This window comes from Chelonia mydas, chromosome 1, assembly GCF_015237465.2.
Source record: "Chelonia mydas isolate rCheMyd1 chromosome 1, rCheMyd1.pri.v2, whole genome shotgun sequence".
NCBI classification, from domain to species: domain Eukaryota; kingdom Metazoa; phylum Chordata; order Testudines; family Cheloniidae; genus Chelonia; species Chelonia mydas.
The window spans coordinates 38,310,236-38,330,075 of NC_057849.1; the positions used below are offsets into that span (position 1 = coordinate 38,310,236).

Genomic DNA, 19,840 nt, shown 5'->3' on the forward strand with positions numbered 1-19,840 from the left:
GGGGCTACACCCCTGGCATATTACCAACACCAGTGTCGTTATTTAGACACCAAACAAGTGTTTGCAGTTCTGTTTTTTTGCTGCTAGAGTTAAACTGGGCAAATGTGGTTCCCTCACCCCCATGCCTACCCCAAGCTCAGACCTCTCTCCTTTAGCAGGTTTTTAAAAAAAAAAAAAAAAAAAAAAACGTAGACTGCTACTAGTTAACTTGTATAGATTAGATTTCAGCAGAAAACCCGTTCTCTCTCTCATCAGGCGAGAGAGCTCCTGGGCAAGGGAGGGGAGCGGCACCTCCCTAGGAAGACCCCTGAGGGCTCCTCCTGTCGCTCCCCTTGGGTTTCCAATTTCAATTTTTAGTGATCTCCAGCAGCAGGTGCTGGTTTCTAACCCAGCCTCCCTCTAGCAGGAGGAGGCGGCGGCGGCTTGCTTGGTGCTGCCGGAGGAGAGGAGCGCTGAGCACAGGCTTCCCCTTTCAGCGCGTCTGTCTCCCAAGCAGCTCCTGCCGTGAACAGGGATGGAGGAAGCGAATGCAGCAGCCCCGGCGAGGCTAGGGGGGAAGCAGGCGTCTCGCCCCAGGGTTAAGTGAAGTCGGCTCCCCCAGCCAGCACCGCAGGGAGCCGAGCCAAGGGGCCCCGAGGCGGCGACTCGGGACATGCTGCTGCTGCTGCAAGGAGCCTGCGAGTAGGTTGAGGAGCAACCGATTCGTTCCGTTGGGCAGCGGTGGGACTGGGCGGGAGGGATCCCGATCGCCCCCGGGGCAGAGACCCGGGTAACGGAGCAGGCGGCGAGCGGAGCTGGGGGCGCAGGGAGCGCGTAGCCCGGGCAGGGACCCGAGGGGGATCAGGGAGCTGGCGGGAGGGGGGGGGCGTAGCCAGGACAGGGCGCTGGGGGTGGCAGGGCAAGGCGAACTCGGGGGGCGTAGCCGGGGCAGAAGAGGGGCGGGGGCTGGAAGGAACTGGGAGGGCGTAGCCGGGGCAGGGTGCTGGGGTGGGAGCAGGAGTTGGGTTGTAGCCAGGGCAGGGAAGTGGGGGGCGTAGGCGGGGCTGGGAGGGTGTAGCCAGGACGGGTAGCCAGGGCAGGAGGAGCTGTGGGGGTAGCTAGGCCAGGGCGGTCGGGGAGCATACGGGGGGGATGTGGCCAGGACCGGGGGCAGGGAGCTGGGCCGTGGTAACTGTGGCGCAGCGTGGGCGCCTCCCCGGCGTCTCCTGTGGCCATGGCGGCGGCCGGCGAGTTTCCGCTCCGCGCTGCGGGGTCTGGAGACAGGGGCAGCGGGCCCGGGCCGGGCCGGCGTGTGACTAAAGGTGGCTCCGGGGCTGCTGCTGCTGCCCGCTTTGTTTCCAGGCCTTGGCTGCCGGTGGCTCCGCGAGGTCGCGTTGGTGAGATCACCGGGCTAGCGGCGCGCCGAGCGGCCGACTTGGACGCCGGGCGGCTGCAGCTGTGAGGCGCGGCGGACGCTCAGGGGTTTCATGCGAGGTAAGAGTCCCGGTGCCTGCCGAGCCCTGCTGCCGCCGAGCAGCCCGGTCCCTCCTCCATCCCGTCTCCCCGGGCAGCCCCTCCAGCCTCCCCTCTCTTCTCCCTCCCCACCCACCAAGCAGCCCTGTCCCCTCTCCCCACATCCCGCCAAGCGCCCTGCTCCAATTGCTCCCTTTCCCCCACACACCCTCTTGCCTCAGTCCACCGAACGCCGCTTTCAGTCCAGCCAGCCGCTCCAAAGACAAGGCGGGGGAGGTCATATCTTGTATCGGACCAACTTCTGTTGGTGAGGGAGACACGCTTTCGAGTTACACAGCGCTCTTCGGAAGCTGGTCCAGTAAAAGAGATGACCTCGCTTACCATGTCTCTCTAATGTCCTGGGACCCGCAGGGCTACAACAACGCTCCAAAACCAAGCCTCCTCAAAGTCTTCTCCAGAGACACCCCAAATCCAGCCTTGTCCTCCCCTCACCCCAAAAAATAACACATTTTAGCTTTAATCCTAGTTATCTGGAAGTCTCTGTTCTTGTCCATATTTATGAAGATAGCATGTGTAATCCAAGGGCTGGTGAGAGCTGGGCCGTGTTCTTTAGGAAAGGGTTGTATTTTAGGATTGGAAAGACTCTGATACCATAAAACTTCCACTGTTTCAGGGACACAGACCTATGGCTTGGGGAACAGGCCGTCTGTGTTGAGACAACTGTTCCCCTATTGTGTTGACTTCTGAAAGACTTCCTCCATTTTCCTGTCCATTTTCCTTTTCCTTGCTTGTGATCTAACACCTCTTGTGACATGGGAAGAAGCCTTGTCACTCACTTGCATGCATAATGGTGTTTGATCAGTTCCTTTCAGGTAGTCAGTTTCAACGGCTTCATTTTCTTAGGTGTACCATAGTGGAAATATTTGTTTAGAGTCAAGAGCAGTTGACTTTGTGTAGCTAATAATTAATCATTACTATTCGGATAATTCTTTAAACCTGTTTCTGTAACTCTGTGTTCAGAGTTAATAGAAACAGTTATATTAAGGGGCATGTTTAACTTAATATATAGCCAATTTAAGGAGGAGTTTTAAAGTAGTTTCATGTGCAACACTTGTCTTACTGTTCCACCTTTGTTGCTTATTATGGTATTAACTATACTTCTCGGTATTTACCAGACAAAATATTCATTCCTACACTGCTAGGTGAAAGTGCCACAAATAGTGAAAACAAGGAAAGTCACTATACAAAAAATGCTATTACGTACACTAAACAAATATAATTTTTTGGGGCCAGTCATAGGTGTTGTTTATAATGCTAGTTGGAAATTTTTCAGACCCAAGTGTGGGTTTTTTTAGAAAATTGTACCTTTAATTTAAAAAGTTTTCATCCTCTTCTGTTGTCTTAATTTAGACTTAATTTTGCAAACACCCATGAGAAATTTTATGCATATGCAACAATGTTTGTAGGATTTAGGTTCTAGATTGTGAACTCTTTGGGATAGGGGCCTGTTTTATGCTGTGTTTTTTTTACAGCACCTTGCACAATGGAGCCCAAATCCTATTTGGGGCCTTTGAGCACTTCTATACAAATAATTTTGCTACAGTCCAAGAATATTTTGTTCAAGATCACTCTTGATTGTTAGTTTTAGGGGGGGGGAAATCCACAGCTCTGAGTAGTGGCTCACATTTAGTGACCAGCGAAGGTCATTAATGTCAACTTTGACCGTGTATACTGAAGATGAGTGTTTAGAAGTTTAACATAGCCTTCTGATATAGAAAGAAACTAAGCCATTCATGTACCTTCAGGGTTTTCAAGGTAACAGATTGCTCCCTTTCCAGTATATCTGTTAGACACTTACTGGCAGGGATTGTCTATATCAATGGTTCTCAACCAGGGTCCATTCAGTTTACTGGAACATTAGTTAATACTTACTGTATTTAGTATATCTAGCTGCAATGCAAGAGCACATTTCTCTAGATGTACTTGGTGAAGTCCTTTGTTGAAGTGCATAGTAGTGAATGGATATTGAAAGCAATGCTATTTTATTACCAGCTTGCTATGTCAACATTCAGTAACTTTACAGCTGCTTTAGTAATGTAGGATAGTGGAAGCACTTCCTAAATTAGGCTTAAAGGATGTGGGTCACATGGAAGTTTCATAATTTGGCATGCATTGTCCCAGTATGCTCTCAGTCTCCTGTATTCAGATTGCTTGTGAGTTTAGAAAAATACCACACATCTTGATTTTAAAAAAAATAAATTCTGGTGGAATTTTCCTAGGGTGTAAAAGTCGGAGAATCAGATGGTAATTTTCAAAAAAACTGATTGAGCATAGGTATTATCCAGGACTTTGCTCATCTGTCTGTGGAGACTGTGGTGTTTATGCATAGATGGAGTCTCAGAATGTTGGGCTGAGTATTAATCTGTTGGAATGATTTAATTACTAACTTTACTGGATGGATCTGTGCTTTAAAAATATCAAGTAATGATATTCCAGAGACTTGTCTTGCTGCTCAAGGAGAACTAGATTTCTGATACTGGTTAACCTTTCAAGGGTTAGCGTTCAGTTTGGTTCTGATGAGCACACAAACATTTTTGTGTTTTCAGAATGTCACTTTCTCAGTTACATAAACTTGAGTTGGAAATCTCCATGAGACTCATCTTTCCTGTGTGAGATTTCGGGTAGTCCCTGCTTCTAGTTGAAAATATCCCCAACAGTGAAATGAAGACAAGCCATGCAAAGGCAATGAAAGTGAATTTAAAAAAAAAAAAAAAATCAGACTACAAGTTTGGTTTGAGTAAGATCTTGTTTTAGCCAACATAGCTTGCCTGTAAACAGCCCAGAAATTCCTAGATTTAGGCCAAAAGGGATTTGGGTTCTAGTTTAACTTCCTGCATAACATAGACCATAGAACTTCACCCAGTAATTCTTCCATCAGGCCAATAACTTCTTGTTTGAGCTAGAATTTCATCTTTTTAGAAACATATCCAATCTTTATTTGAAGACTTCTAGTGATAGTTATTCCAATGGTCCAGCCATTGGATCTCATTAGGCCTTTGTCTTCTAGATTATAGCGTTCCTATTATGCATATCTCTTTAAGTATATCTCAGCCATGAAAAAATTCTTTGATATGTACTAGTGGCAATGGGAGAGGGATAACGGTTACTCAGAAAAATGCTAGTAAATTTAGGATATTTAATGCTGTGATTTGCAACATTTAACTTTTTCTCCCCTTTTTGAAACTATTATGCTGTCTCTCTCACTTTTCTGTGTCACATTTGGGACATGGCTAGGATGAGTTATTGGATGGATATCGTTAAAGAAAATGAATAGTCTAGAGACTTTCCTAGACTTATTTATTTCCAGAGTGCCTATTGCCAAGGCAGCTAGCTAAGTGTTTCCAACTGGTATTAAGACAACTGCAAAATAAAGACTACCTAGAGCTCCTGAAAGCTACATTCAGGTTACTAGGGAAAAGGCTGAAGTACAGGGTCTCTGTGATAACAGTCTCTGAATTGCTTCTGGTTTCACGTGCAAGTTAATAAAGACTCCAGCAATTGCATTATAGGATACAACAAATATGTCAACCATTGACTGCCTGGATGTAGGAAGGAGCTTCCCTTATAGTCAGGTTGTTCCATCACTGTCCATTATGAGAATGTTTGCCCCTTTCTTTGAAGCATCTGGTACTGACTGGCCGCTGCTGGAGATACATTACTGGACTAGAACTATTACTCCTCTGTTCTGGTATTGTAGTTCTTTTGTTAATCAAATTGTGATCAAAATAAACAGTCCTTGCATTGGGCCCTAAACATTAATACATCCAGATGCTGGTGGACTTACCAAAAGATCAAATTTTAAAAGTGTGGGTCCTTTAACTGAGAGCTGTGCCACGAGTTTTAAAATATTTGATTCCTGTGCCATCTGGTCACAGTAGTCAATGTACACAGAGCCAGTTGCAGGTTTGGGGCCTTAGATAAAGCAAATGCCTCATAGGTTATCTTAAATACTCTTTTGTGGGGTAGTGTTGAAGGCACTCTGAGATAACTTGCTCTTCGGTGTTGAATATTCACTTGCAATATCTTAATACTTGTATTGCGGTAGCACTTAAAGACCCCAGTCAGGATCTATACACATTATACAAACACATAAAACATAGTCCCTATCCCAGACAGTTTACAGTCCAGATAGACAAGACAGAACATAAGCAAACTGTCAAAAGGTATTTCTTGTTACCTGACCAGGTGCCCAGCGCTATCCTCTTGGATCCCACTGAAACTTGAAGATCTTGCAAGTGAACAGTCACTAGTAGTCATTGGTAACTAAAGTTGTTGAGGGACCCCTTGCCATTGTCCATCATTAGGAGAAAGTAAACAATTATACAAACAGTCAGTTCTGTACCCATATATAAGGTTCAAGATACAATAAGGGTTTTGAGTGTCATTTGTAAAAGAATAATGGAAGATTTTTAGCCTTTGAAATTTTTATTGACTAGTCATGCTTAAGATGCTTCCTGTCTACAATCATTCTAAGTATTTCATATTAAAAAAAATAGCTTTTACTATAGGTCTGGAGCGAGAAACCCAGGATTTACAGCAGCCATTTTGGCTGTATTATACGGTTTCAAAGAATTGGCATTTGTTTTCTCAGTTTTTAAGTTGCATATTAAAAGTAGCATCTGAACAGAATACTGTGGGAGACACAAGCAAAAAGTGAGGCAGTCTTTCAGACCTCCTCGCCCCAATCCTCACTTTCATTAACTAAGTATAATTGATTCTTAAAGAGAAGTCCACCCTTTCTAGAGTAACAAAAATGCAAAATAAAAAAACATTTTAAACAAGCACTTCCTTTGCATAGTAGTCTACATTGGGCCATTGGCTCTTTCACAAGGGTGCCAAAACCAAACAAAAACACTTGAAAATTCTCAGTATTGGGGTGTGGAGGGAAGCATCCTCCCCAAATGCCGTCCTTGGGCCCCAAATAAATACCAGTTCCCAAGCCCTGTATACCTTCTTGGCCGATGCTGCCTCTTCTATTTGCTCCCAAGTTCTTCACTCTCTCCAGGATCACCTCACAAACAGTATCAGATTCTATGCTTTCCCTTCTCTGGCCAGGTATCTATGTTGATCTTTCCACAGTCCTTACCTAGCACACCTACTCTTTCCAGAACTCCCACCTTGTGAAATAAGATAGCTACTTATATATGCTGCTTCATTCTTCCTGGAATTCTTTGCGGTAGAGGTTTAGAGCTCACGTGCCCTGGAAAATACAGCTCCCAGAATGCCTGTGTTTTGGGCTGACATAAGTGACAACAATTTTTAACATAAGAATGGTCATACTGGGTTCATACCAAAGGTTCATCTAGCCCAGTATCCTGTCTTCCAACAGTGGCCAATGCCAGGTGCTTCAGAGGGAATGAACAGAACAGATAATAATCAAGCGATACATCCCCTGTTGCCCATTCCCAGCTTTTAGATCTGGACCCATCTTAAAGGGCTAGCATATCCTGATACAACTTCTGGAAGGTATTGCAAACTTAATAGAATATGTTCCTTCTCCAAACTGTTGTTTTTTTCTTGAGGGAGGATAGAGAGGAAATTAAATCAATTGTAAACAGCACATGTGATGGGTTCAAAAGCGAATAGAGATGGGGCAGGTGTTATAGAGGTAGGTTTGGTTTGTTTGTTTGTTTTGTGGACAGTATTTTGTGGGGAATGAGCTAGAAGAAAGTCATACCCAAGGAGAGGGTGAGGAAACAGTTTGATGGATCTTGTCAATCCTCATATTGAAAAATACAGCAATGTCTTGTGCTTTGAAGGGAAGGGTTTAGGAGGGAATTGAAAGTCACAAATAAGTGCTGGGGATTGTACAAGTTAGTGAAGTTGGAGACATAGTGCTGCCTGACAAAGGAATATGGAATAGGTTATTGTAAATATGTGAAAAGAATTCCACATGGAAGCTCTGCAGATGTCCTAGGTAGACAGAGATCAGAGGCTGGCTAAACTCCATTAGCCTTTTCGACATGGTAGCCGAGGCCAAAATTGCTTGTCAGTATGGTGGTTTTGAAATACCTGTTCTCCTACGCCATCCTCCCAGATCACTTTAGTTCACATATGAACTGTGATGGATGCACAAGGGTTGGAAGCTAAAGCACCAGCAAGAGGTTGCACGCAATCTCATTGATCATGAGATGATAAGATTTTGAAACTTTGATTTGGTGAAAAGTTTTATTTTATGGTAGCATCACCCAAATCCCAAACCGATGAAACTTTGCAGTGGCAAACCTACGTCTGGGTCTGACAAAAAATAGTGTCATCTCTGTTTGTATGCTGGCCAGTTCCTCTTGATGAGGTAGAGGGAATGTTGACCTTTCACCTCGACCCAAGGCTAACATAATCTAGCAGAGAAGAATTGGATTCATTTTTGGTTGAGATGCTAGCTTCCACCATAGGAGTTGTCATATTCCTTTTGTTGCACTACTTCTACTAGCATAGACAGCTGGTATCAACTCATCCATTCTTTCACTCTGCCAGGGAGCTAGTCTGTTGATTTAGGACTAGCAGGTCTATCAGTTCCTTAACTGTCTGTAAATATCACTCTCGAGCCATCAAGTTGCCCAGCCTATCAAATGCCAAGCATAGGTGCATGGCTGCATCTCCAAGGAAAAGAGATCCCTGAAAACCACTTTAAGTATTTTCTCAGAGATCCCCAACTTGTCTAGGATGGCAGATCTGATCATCCTCATAGTTTGTGGTAGCATCCTCTCCCAGGGCCGGATATGCCATCTCTCCTTCTCCCCTCAAAAAGGAATTGATTGAATACCTAAGATGATGATGACTCCTGCACTGCAATAGCCACCTTCTGTAAATGACCAAGCACACCTCTGGAAATAGTTCCATTTCTGACTAGGAAACGGTTGAGATTTACGAACACCCAGGGCACTGCACCTGGTTTTGCAAGTCTGTATAGCAGCTGCTCCTGGAATTGCTGCTGCCATTCTTGTTGGACTGCCAACTGGGCTTTTGCCATTGTTGCTGAACTGTAAGTTGGACTTCTTACTGTTTCTGGAACTGCCGTTGCTGTTCCTGGTGAACTGCAGTCTGGGCTTTTTGAAGATGCTTCTGGGCTAAAGCCTATGCTTGTTGCTCAGAGACTGAAATCTGAGCTTTCTGCTTCAGCTGTTGTTCCACCAGCCACTTGTCCTTTTTTTTTCCTCTTTATACATTTTATTGTGGAGGTTGTGGGAAAAATTCCACAACTTCTGGTACTAGATGTAAGCTGGTGGATTCCTTACCCTGCTCCAACAAAATGCTGTACACACCTTGTACAAAGTCAAGAGTTACCTGGTAGCTGGGATTTGGCTTTGTAACCAAAAGCAATTCAAATTAAACAACCTAAACCTTCTCCTCAAATTTGGGTGCTGTAGCTTTCCTTCCTTAGGGCTGGCCCCAGCTTTTCTTTTGAAAGGGAAAGTCCTATGTCCCTTACTCAGGGTGCAGTTTGACAAACCACACCTGCTCAGTGAATTAAGGAATTAACTACCACCCTTCTACAAGACCTACCCCAAAATAGTTACACCCTTGCTTTTGTAAGTTCATAAATACATAGTTCCAGACTACAGGCCTCAAGTCTGCGCAGTCTTTTAGGGTCAGTTTTCATAAAGCTGATTATTTCTCCTAGGCAATGGCTTTAGCTAGGCTTGGTCAGTGGCTGGACGATCTCATTAAATTCCAGATACCAACATGGTACAGATTGGGCACATTGTGTTTCTCTGGTCTGTAGAGCAAGAAGAAACCTTGTATAAAACTACTTGTAGCACCAGTGGCTAACTTCATATATTTATCCTTCTTCCTGTTCACTTAGCACTTGCACAGGCTGTTAAATTGTTTACCTGCGTATAGGTGCACTCAACAAGGTGCAAACATTTTTCATTTCTCCGGGATTGTAAAAGAAAACAGTTTTCATTCTGATCTTTAAACCAAAAAGTTTCCACTGAACACTGTAAGTAAGGATTGATACATCAACTAAAATGAGAGCAGTTATGTGGAAAGTAATCTTGCATTTAATGATAGATATTAAAATTTTATGTTGCTAAGAGAGTTAATACATCTGAATGTTAATAACTTTGCCGTTTCTGAACTGAACATTCAGACGTGTCACATGCATTTGTCATTGTCAGAAGATTTAACTGCATGACAAGTTTGAACTTTTAAAAGTAAGACATTTGAGTTTAGAGCAAAAGAGTATGAAATATTATTCTTAAGGAGAAACATACTCTGTTCACAGCCCTGGAACTCAATCTGCTTGTGTCCCTTTTTTTTTTTTTTTTAAATAAAAATTCTCATTAGGTTTAGACTGACTAATCATAAGAAAATTTTCAACCCAAAAAGAATCTGAGAATTTTAAAGTTGGAAAAAGAGCAATCAGGTGGTGGTGGCAGGGTTATGATGTACTAGATTATTTTCAAAAATAAAGACTTTTTTATTCCTTAGTTTATCTTAGGTTTATCCTAGAAATATTCAGAATGTCAAGTCTGATCCTGAGTTACTTCCTAGAGGTCTCTTTGTATTCTATGGCTACAGTAAATCCAAACAAAATCTGAGGCTAAATAATGGCTAGATACATTGTCAAATGTATTTTTAAAGGCTCAAGATACTTATTTCTTTGTTTAGATTTAGAACGAAGTGGTGGGGGGGCAGTGAGGGAGGTGAAGAGAAACCCACTTAATACCAGATCTAGGTGCCTGCCATACTTTTAAAGTTACATTAACAAGTCCCAGCACCTTCCCAAAAATAATGAGCCAGAGAAAACCATCAAATTCAGACATCCTGACAGTACCTTACCACACCCCCAAATTTCCAACTTTATTGGGCTTCTCTCTCTCTCTCTCCCCTCAAAAGTTTGGGTAAAGAGATGGACTTTGCTGCACGCTCTGGCTATTTCACTCCAAGAAAGGGAGTAAATTCCAAAGTTGGAAGCCCCTCATGGAGAATCCATTGCTGGAAGCTGTATCTGAGGAAACTCCAGCCCAAGCTGACAACTGCAACAGTATAGCTTGGGTAGAAAGGTGGTGTCTCAAAGAGGAAGGACCAAAGCCATTTAGGACGTTAAAAGGCCAAACCAATACATTAATCTCCAACCAGAAACCCTGGAGCACTGCTGTCATGTACTTCTGACAAGACACATCACCTAGTAAGCAGGTGGCCACATTAGAACTGAAAGACTCTGGAACTTTCCACACACTGCAGCAGCATCTACATGGAAGTCGTTGCATGGCATACTGGTGTGCTGTAGAATTACATCATGGCATGTTGTGCAGTAGCGTGCTGTGTAGACAAGCCCTAATATTTTCTGTCACATTCATTTCTGGCTTTTTTTTAAGGGATAGTTTTCTAACACAAATGAGCTCGGTAGCCCTAATATAGTATAATGGATGTTATGTAGGGTATCGAGCTCTTTTAAATTGTTTAAATAATGAGAATGCTCTCTCACATAACCATGTTGGTTTTTCTTCTGACAGAACAGTTTGAATAAAAGCATTCTGTTAAGCATGACAGTTATACTCTATACAGTTGTAGATATTGGCTGGTTGCCCAATATTGTCACAAGGAAAGTTAATTAGACACTTCAGTTTTTCATGTGCAGAAAGTATACAAACTGTCCATGTGATTCATTCTGAACAAAGGAAAAGACCAGCATCTAACATTCATCAATGAAAATACGTTTTGTTTTGTTTTTAAGAAAGAGTGGTGTTTTGAAGTGTAAATAGACACTTACTCTTAAGCAGTAAGGTCATTGAAAAGCAGCACAACAATAAACAAGACTGCTGATTTTCTTTAACCAAATATATTCAGGCAGTGCTCTGATACACACCTTTCTGTGTGATGATCTAGAAATACATAGAGAAGTTTTCTCTACTGATATCTGTGAGAATAGTCACTCAATAGCTATCTGGATTAGTGGATTTTTGTTTTTGTTTGTTTGTTTTTTGTGTTTTTAAATTTTGTGTTGGAAAATAACTAGTTAAAATATGGGACTCTGAATAAATATTTATTCTTATGAAGTGTAACAATGGGATGTTGTGTGCCACTTAGTTTATTTTTGTCCTTCAAGGGGACATATTAGTTTGAAATTTGATCAATTAAAAACAGTGAGTTAAAAGTTGTTCTACCTGCCTCTGAGTCCCACTAACAACTTCTGAGTTTCACTGTAACATTTGCCTGTTTTTAAAAAAACAAAAAAAACAAAAAAACTCTCCCTTGCCATTGTGTGAAAGACTCATACAAGCAGGGGACTGCCTGATCAGGCCCTGCTCCTACAATTGGATACTCACAGGTGGACTTCTGTGCCCACACGAAGCCCTACTGAAGTCAAGAGAGCTCTCTGTGGGCACAGGGATCTACCTATGCAGATTCAATTACAGGCTTAAGACCTAAATAACTAACCAGTAGAAATGGTGAAACCAACTATACACTAAGTGTACAAAGTAAACTAAAAGGGAGAACTTTTTCCTCTAATCTCTTCCCGTTGTAGTAATTTTAGGCATTATTCCTATAAATAGGAGGTAAGCATTTTCAGACTGCGGTTTTTAAAAGTTGATTGTGTCCCTTTAAATAAATACAGTGGTTGTGAAGGATTATTTTTCTAACCATTAAAACAAGGTACTTTGGTTCAGTTGAAATGAAATCCCCTGTCTGAAAGGTTATGTTCCGTTTCACTTCAATATGACTACTGTTACTTAGTGGTTTCATTGCAACATTCTGGGTGAAATTCTGGCCCCATTGTGGTCGTTGGGAGTTTTGACATTAGGTATGTCTGAGCTGGAGCTGAAAGTGTAATTTCCAACTTGGGTAGACACTCACATGATAGCTTTAATTGAGCATTCTAAAAATAGCAGTGGTGGGACAGGCTAGCTGCCTTGAGTACAATCCCATCTGAGACTCTAGGTACGTACTCGGACGTTTAGCTTCTCCAGTTGCCTGTGCTGCTGTGGCTGTTTTCAGTAGGTTAGTTTGATCAGACCTAGCATGTATCTGTCTACCACAGCTGGAAATTAAATCTCCAGCTGCAGTGTAGATGTACCCATAGATTTCAGTGGAGCTAGTTTGCACCATTTAATTCTCTTATTCTGAATCTTTTTCATGCAGTCAGATATTGCTTAGGGCATGAACAAGCCTCTGCCATTCCTTCCTATCCCGGGCCACTCTTTGCATGTCCTCTATGTAGTTAAGTCCCATGATTTTTCCCTCTGTGAATGGTGTTGGACAGAGGAATTTTTTCAGTCAGATCCTTGTACATATTCCTTTAGTTGTTGTGACCCAGCTGGGAAGGGGGATTACAGGAATGCCCTGATTCTGGTATGCACATTGTGGTTCAACAATTAGTATCATGGGAGGTCTTAAATGAAAGCCAGGGTCATAATGGTCATTAATATCATTGTGAGGTATATGTACAGATTCCAATTAAGGAGGTGTGTGTGTGTTAAAGTTTATATCAAAGTAGAGTTGACAAACATCTAGGATGAGTGCAGATGAAGGATTATAAAATTTTCAGAAAGGAACTAAGAGATCCTTATTTTGGATACACTTCAAAGGTTTGCTGGACTGTGTTTGGGGAACAAAGATGACATCCCCATCATCCTTCACCTAGGCAATAAGCAGGCAATGCATTTACATTCATCACACACAGCGTTGGTTGAAACATTGTAAAGGCCATTTTGGGGTGAGATAAATTTCTTAATTGACCTGGCTAACCTCCATCTAAAGTTTAGTCTCTAGAAAGTGTTATATTTGTATATGTAACTTTTTTGTTTCCATTATCATCACCCACTATCTTTTGAGTCTTTGATGATAACCTTGTTGTTTTCACTATAAATAGATCTTAGTGCTGGGTATTAAGCCAGGTGCTGATCCTGAGTTGAATCATATAAGCTGGTGTGTACACTGGTCTCTTGGGGACAGCACGCCTCACATTTCTGTGAATGTTCAGTGGATAAGGGGCTAGACACTAAAGGGGAACTCTTCAAAGGGACTCAGGGACGGGTGCATTTATTGTTAACCTACAAAGCAAAGTAAGAGCTGACAGCCCTGAGGAGTGTGCTTGGCTGGCTAACAGGCTGGTGGTGTGGGAGCTGACACCCAGTTAAGCAGAAGCAAATCTCCGTCTCACAGCTGCCCAACAGAATGTCTGCCATGGCAAAACTGGCTTCATTCTTTATACATATCCCAGGTATTTGCTTTTTGAAAGCATTCATACATACTTAAGTATACCTTTGGATTTTCAGCTTTCAAATTCATATATTAAGATGGAAATAAAATGCGAGTTAATAATGTGTAGTTTCGTCTTCAAATTGGTCATTTAAATTTTTTTATAAATCTTGTTTAAACTGGTGAATGCAGCTGCTACCTTGCCAATTCATGACATCATTTCTTTCTGGATATCTCCATTGGCTTGTACATTACTGCCAAGGTATGTGAATGGACTCACTCCTTGTAATGTTTGAGTTTGGGAGCTATTGGGATTCTCATTAGAATTGTTTTTTCATAACTGATTATTAAACCTGTCTTTTTGCTACACTGGACAGTCTTTTGGTCTTTGTTTTCTCATTAGTTTAGCTGTCATTTAGAAATCAGCAAAATCTATATCTTCCAGTGTACTATTGTGGAAGCAAGTGAAGTTTGTGTTGTATTGTTCTACACTTTTTCACATAGTGAAATCAATGACATTGCCAAACAGGAGCGGTGAGAGAATGCATCCTTGTTTGACACGAATGTCTCTAATAAATGATTCACTCAAGTGTGTATAACTGAGCAAGCTGCACCTTGATATAAAGCCTTGATGATGATGATTTTTGTTGGCAAAACTTCATGATGTTCCAGAGTGAATTGCAATGTAGGCTGTCAAATGCTTTCTTAACATTTTCTTACTGCAGGGTGCTTACTTATGGATGACTAGGCAGGTATTTTAGGCCCTGATACTGCTGGCAGCTCTGTGTGGCCAGGCCATTTACTTTGATGGGTCCGCACATGGGCATAGCATTGCTCCTACAATGAGCAGCTTGCATCAACAACAGTGCAACAGTTTGGGTGTCTTAGTCTATGTCTGTACTGCAATTAAAAACCCAGGCTGCAGGTATGCTTAATTGCAGTGTAGACTTCCATGCTCAGGCTGCAGCCTGAGCTCTGGGACCCTCCCACCTCAGTGGGTCCTAGAGCCTGAGCGCAAGTCCAAGCCCAGCAGTCTATGCTACAGTTAAATAATCCCCTTAGCCCAGGCCCCATGAGCATGAGTCAGCTAGCACAGGCCAGCAATGGGTGTCTTAATTGCTGATATACCCATAGATCACAAAGATTTTGTGTGCTTTAATAGGTCTTTCCTGGAACCCAATGGTCTCTCAATATTTGAGGACTCTTTCATACAGAGGACCTATGGTGATACATATCCATATCTTACCACGTTACATGGATGTATAGAAATGGATGAATCTCCTCTCCAAAGCCAAGATATTATTTGCCACTTTGTTTTAAATCAAGCTATGGTTACTTTAGATTGTTAAAGTCCTTTAATATTTTTACCACAAGTAAGAGAAGTGGCTCTGAATTTAGAAATAAGCAACTGAGACTATTTAGATGAAATTTTAAAGACTGAATGGCAAAGAGGGTAAATTGAGTGCTCCCTTTGCCTGTGAATCTTGCTGCCTTATTGAGGCATTTTGCATTAGCCTTTGTAAGAATCGGAATATTAGAACCAGTGGTTCTGGTATTTCAGTTCTTAAGAATTGTTCTTTCTTAGAAAATAGCTTGGAAATTACAGTTTCACTTCCTCCTTGCCTAGGGAAAACTATTGCTCATCTTTGTCATAAAAGTGTGTAGTTATCTTGATTGGCAGGGACCTTTCTGCTATTTAGTTCATCCCACAGCATACCGGTAGTTGTAGGATTCATTTTGTAGGGCAGATCTTCATGTGGATTTAGTCTAGACAGAAGGTTGCTCAGTTTTGAAGGTGATGCTCTAAGGTGCTATATTTTGAATGTTTTGCACCTGTTAAGATATTGGTTAGTGATCAACAAACACTGACCAGATGGCCAACTCCTAATTTTAAGAATAAAAGGTTCTTTTCTGGAGCTGCCAAGTGCAACATTAAATATATGGATATTTTTGTAATGCAACAATAGTCAGATTTTCTGAATTATGAATGCTAAAATCAAAATCTTTCTACTTGTCTCTGTTTATGTATATAATGATGTGTGCTTAACTTGTCTTCTAAAATGTATTCTTGCGGAAACAAAATTGTATTTTTGTGGATTATAGTGGCCTTGGTACAAGGTTGTATAACAAAAGGAAACAACATGTTGTTGGGATAAATCACACTGTTTCTAGTACTTTGCTGCAGCAATACTTTTAGCAGGTTGAAATTACTGGAGGACTGTGACTTCTGTACATTTTGAATTAATATAATTTTCTTTTAAGTAAGCTTTTGTTTTCAGCATGTTTTGAAATAACAAGAGTTTGCTAGAACTAGAGGTCTGTGGTGGACATTTTTTATAGTAGTGATATCCTGATGTCACCTTACCTCCATTTGGCCGTTCTATTTAAGTTTTGCAACTGCTCCAGCTCTACCTCTATGGGTCTTTCGCCTCTTCCCGTGCAGTTCCTGCTCCTTCCCCTGGCTGTGTTTCCTCCAGGACTCTAGTATTCTCCCCCCTGTCTTTTTGTGTGCTACTCTGAAATCTCTTTTCATCCTGACATCCTCCAAAGTTAGTGAGGGCTAGTTGTCTGTAAACATCTTATGTTCTTTGCATGGTAGTCTATTTAATGTTTTAATAAAATAGTGCTAGGAACTTAATGATGAGCTTTGATATAATTTCTGGTCTCTCTAAAGAGCAAGAAAATAGAATCATTAGCCTCTCCAGATGGGTAGGAGGCTAGAAGTCGGAGGAACCACTATGCATGCTGCATTTCAATGACCAGCTATAATCTTAATTTTCTGTATTGTATTTTAAATATAGCAGTGGGAAATGGCTAGACTGGTCAGTTTGCTGGATCTGAAGGTTTTAGCTGCAGAAGTAGAGCTTTCTTTGTTCATCTGCTGTGTGTACTTCCTAGTAATGCCATTATAGCCTGTCACAGATGTGACAGAGATCCTCATTGTTTCCTCTTAAGGCTTCTTTGTTGCCCTCGTTGTTCTCAGTAGGAAATCTAGTGTACTGGTTAAAACCTTAATATGAATGTTCTTCTGTCAGCATGAGCATGATTTGATAAAATGGTTCTGACACCTCTTAAATCTTGAGCATTTCCCATTTATTTTAAGGAAGTTTTGAGAAAATTATTCAGACAAGAAAAATATTGAGACTGATTTGAACAACTGACTAATGTTTTTACATAATGTAAAATTGCATTTAATTGCATTTAAATTTAATGTAATTATATTTTGTTTACACTGGCTTACTTAAAATATAACCTACTGACCTATTTGATATCTTAAACACCTAATTTGATCTTGGTCTTTTGTCAAAGTTGCGCTACACGATTTTCCAGTAAAGCCCGCATGGAGATGAACCAAAGGTAACTTAAAGTAGCTTCCTTTGTTTCAAAAAGGCATGGGATCTGGAAAGTTTTTTACACAAGAAAATAGTGAAGGGGTGACTTATACCAAATGGTAACCTAATATTTAAAATAACATTAAAGTTAGGTCATCCACCTGCACTAATGTGCATTTTTGTTATAGAACAATAAATATGCTACTTGTATTATACTACCAAAGTTCTCCTCAGTTCATCGTGCCTGTACTTTGACTGCATCATATGTCCCTTTTGCCAAAATAAGCATTTCTGTCACCAGGTACAAAGTGTCTGTCTCGCTCTGACAGTGCTTGAACTAAAGGCTAGCAAAGTGATGCTGCTTGCATTTAAGGTCAGTGCCTATGACTAGGTAAACCAGACTGGCTTCTTATTTTTCTTACAGATGTTTTAATATGCTTAACATTATCCAATACCAGCAACTGAGATAGTCTAAATACCACAGCAGGGACTGATTAGCTTTTTCAGATCACTGCCTTTATTTGCTGTTTGCAAAGAAGCTTAATCCAGTGCTGGAGACCAGGCTTCCTGCTGTGCACTTGGGTAGCTTTCTCTCATTCTTTGTGTTCACAGTGGCAGAAATTAGTGAGAAGACTTCTCCTGCCTCAGAATTTAAAACTTCAAAATAGTAATGATAGTAGCTGTTCTTGTGGGTGTTTAATGGACAGTGTAAAGAGATTGTATTTGGTTGGATTTTTGGTTTTCAGTTTTCTAAATTCATCTGCTGCTATCCCCAGACGGGTTAGGTGCAGAAAGCATGCAGTGTTGGATTTTGCACTTGATAATATTTGCTTTATACCGGTAAATCTGGACATCTGATAAACTTTTGTCTTACAGCATGATGATGTGTGGATTCATTTATTTTCCTGAAACATTTTAAAATTCAAATGCGACTTGGAAAATGCCTGAAATTAACCATCCTAATAATAAACTATTTGTATTCTGGGTGCCCTCTGAACCAACAGCAAATGGTCTCAAATAGATTTCCTTAGCCTGTGAGAATAGACAAACAGATACTTCAGCTTGATTTTCAGTATTGCTTATCTGCTCATTGAATGGAACTGAAAGTCATTTAATATACTTGTGCCTCATCCTTGATTCATCTGAATTGAGCTTTCCTGTGTAAAGTTACTAAAAACAAAGGCCATGATTTGAAAGTCTGAGTTTTGGTCTGCTTCCTTACCAAACACCAAAACTAGACATTGGGCTGTTTGTAGGATCCAATTATTTGAGGGAGGGGAGAAGGGGACAAGTGGGTATTCTGGGGCCCATGCCCCCTGGGATGTGGCTTTCTTTTTTTTTTCTTTTTTTTTTTTAAAGTGACCAGTTGCTAGTTAGACCCATAGAAAATCTTGGATTTTAGGAGTTTAAAAAAGTATAATTGGGCCACAGTATCAGTATTTACAGTGATTTATAATTTATATGAAGGAAGAAGACTTTCCAATCTTCTACTGTTCCATTGCTTAACATTGGATAGCTTTGTACATATTTTGGCCTTTTTGACAATAACTCGAGGCCCCTTGAAGGTCAGTTGGTGGGGGAAATGTACCCTTTGCCTCCCTGGTAGCAACATGACAACGGCCATGTGCTAAATGTAGTAAATTGAAGATCTTTTATTAATAGAAATTTGTTTTGGACATTTTCTTTTAGCTTAGAAACATTCTGCCTCCACAAGGAAGAAATATTTTAAACATGCTTACCTAGTGACTTAACTTTCAAAACATTTATTTAGATCATCTATACACGCTGCAGGAAACCAGGAGATTTCTGCTTCAAGTGTAAATCTGTAGAATAAGATTTTCTAATTACAAAAGCATGAACATTGATGACTGCAACAAGTAAATTTATTATTGCAGTGGTGCTATCACAGTTCCTCTTTCCTTTATGTACGTTCTAATGCCATTAGTTAGAAAAATCCCATATTTGATGCTTGAAATTGATATTTTTGCAGTTTAATAATTTATCAAAACATTTTCAATTGAAACTGAAATACTCTAAACATTGTATTTGGTTTTAGTTGTGCATAAACTCAAGTTCATCAGGCTTATTGGTACATAAATAAAAGTAAAGTTTCAGGAAATTCAGAGTGCTTTTGAATGTATTTATGTATAATATTGGCTCCTTAACAGACCTCCTGTTGCACTGCATCGATAATGATTTATTTTATTAACAGGAAAAAGAGAATACACACAATCACTGCTGTGATATTTCTATATTTTTAATTTTCCTAGCAAAAGCTACAAGGTTTTTGTAATAGACTTGGCTATATCCTTTAGCTTTTGTTTTTTATAGAAACTTACAACTTTTACTACTTAAAAATAATTCCTTTCTTTGTTTCATGTATTAGAAACAATGAGGAAAAGCTGAAGTCTGCCCAAGCCAGGTGTTTCTTGTTGGCAGCCTGCTCCCTAATGACTCTGGCGCTCATACAGCAGCTGCCTGCTAGTCTCCTTTGTATGGCCTATTGTTGCTGCACACCCCTCGTTAATACACATGCTGCCTGGGGCAGACCCTGAGAATGACATCAACTTGCTTATCTTAGAAACCTACAAACCTGATGCAGGGTGGGGAGGTTGCCTTGCATCTGCCTGGCCAACTAATTGTGAATTCTCTGGCCTATGATTGGCTGTTGTTCCACTCAGTAATAGGTTAAGCAAAGACATTGCCATTCCATCTGTTCAACCATTCATTGTTCTGCTTGCTTGCCTGGAAGTCTGCAGCTGAAATCGTGTTAAGGAGTTGCTTCTGGAACTGCTACAAGAAACCAATGTCTCTGTGTTTTCCAGCTAACGTAAGTATTTGGACTACTC

At 41.0% G+C, this 19,840-nt stretch overlaps 1 protein-coding gene across 3 annotated transcripts in view; it reads left to right on the top strand.

The window, feature by feature from the left end:
• The first annotated feature begins 1,033 nt into the window (after nt 1-1,033).
• The window catches only part of ZC3H12C (zinc finger CCCH-type containing 12C), a 57,777-nt gene continuing 38,970 nt past the window's right edge, over nt 1,034-19,840 (top strand). The window contains exon 1 of one of the 3 annotated variants that reach the window (XM_043530070.1): nt 1,034-1,473. The gene's annotated coding sequence lies outside the window, so the exon portion shown is untranslated. Of the gene's footprint in view, nt 1,474-15,843; nt 19,822-19,840 lie in introns of those variants that run through there. The other 2 variants (XM_037890465.2, XM_037890456.2) reach the window with 2 other exon arrangements.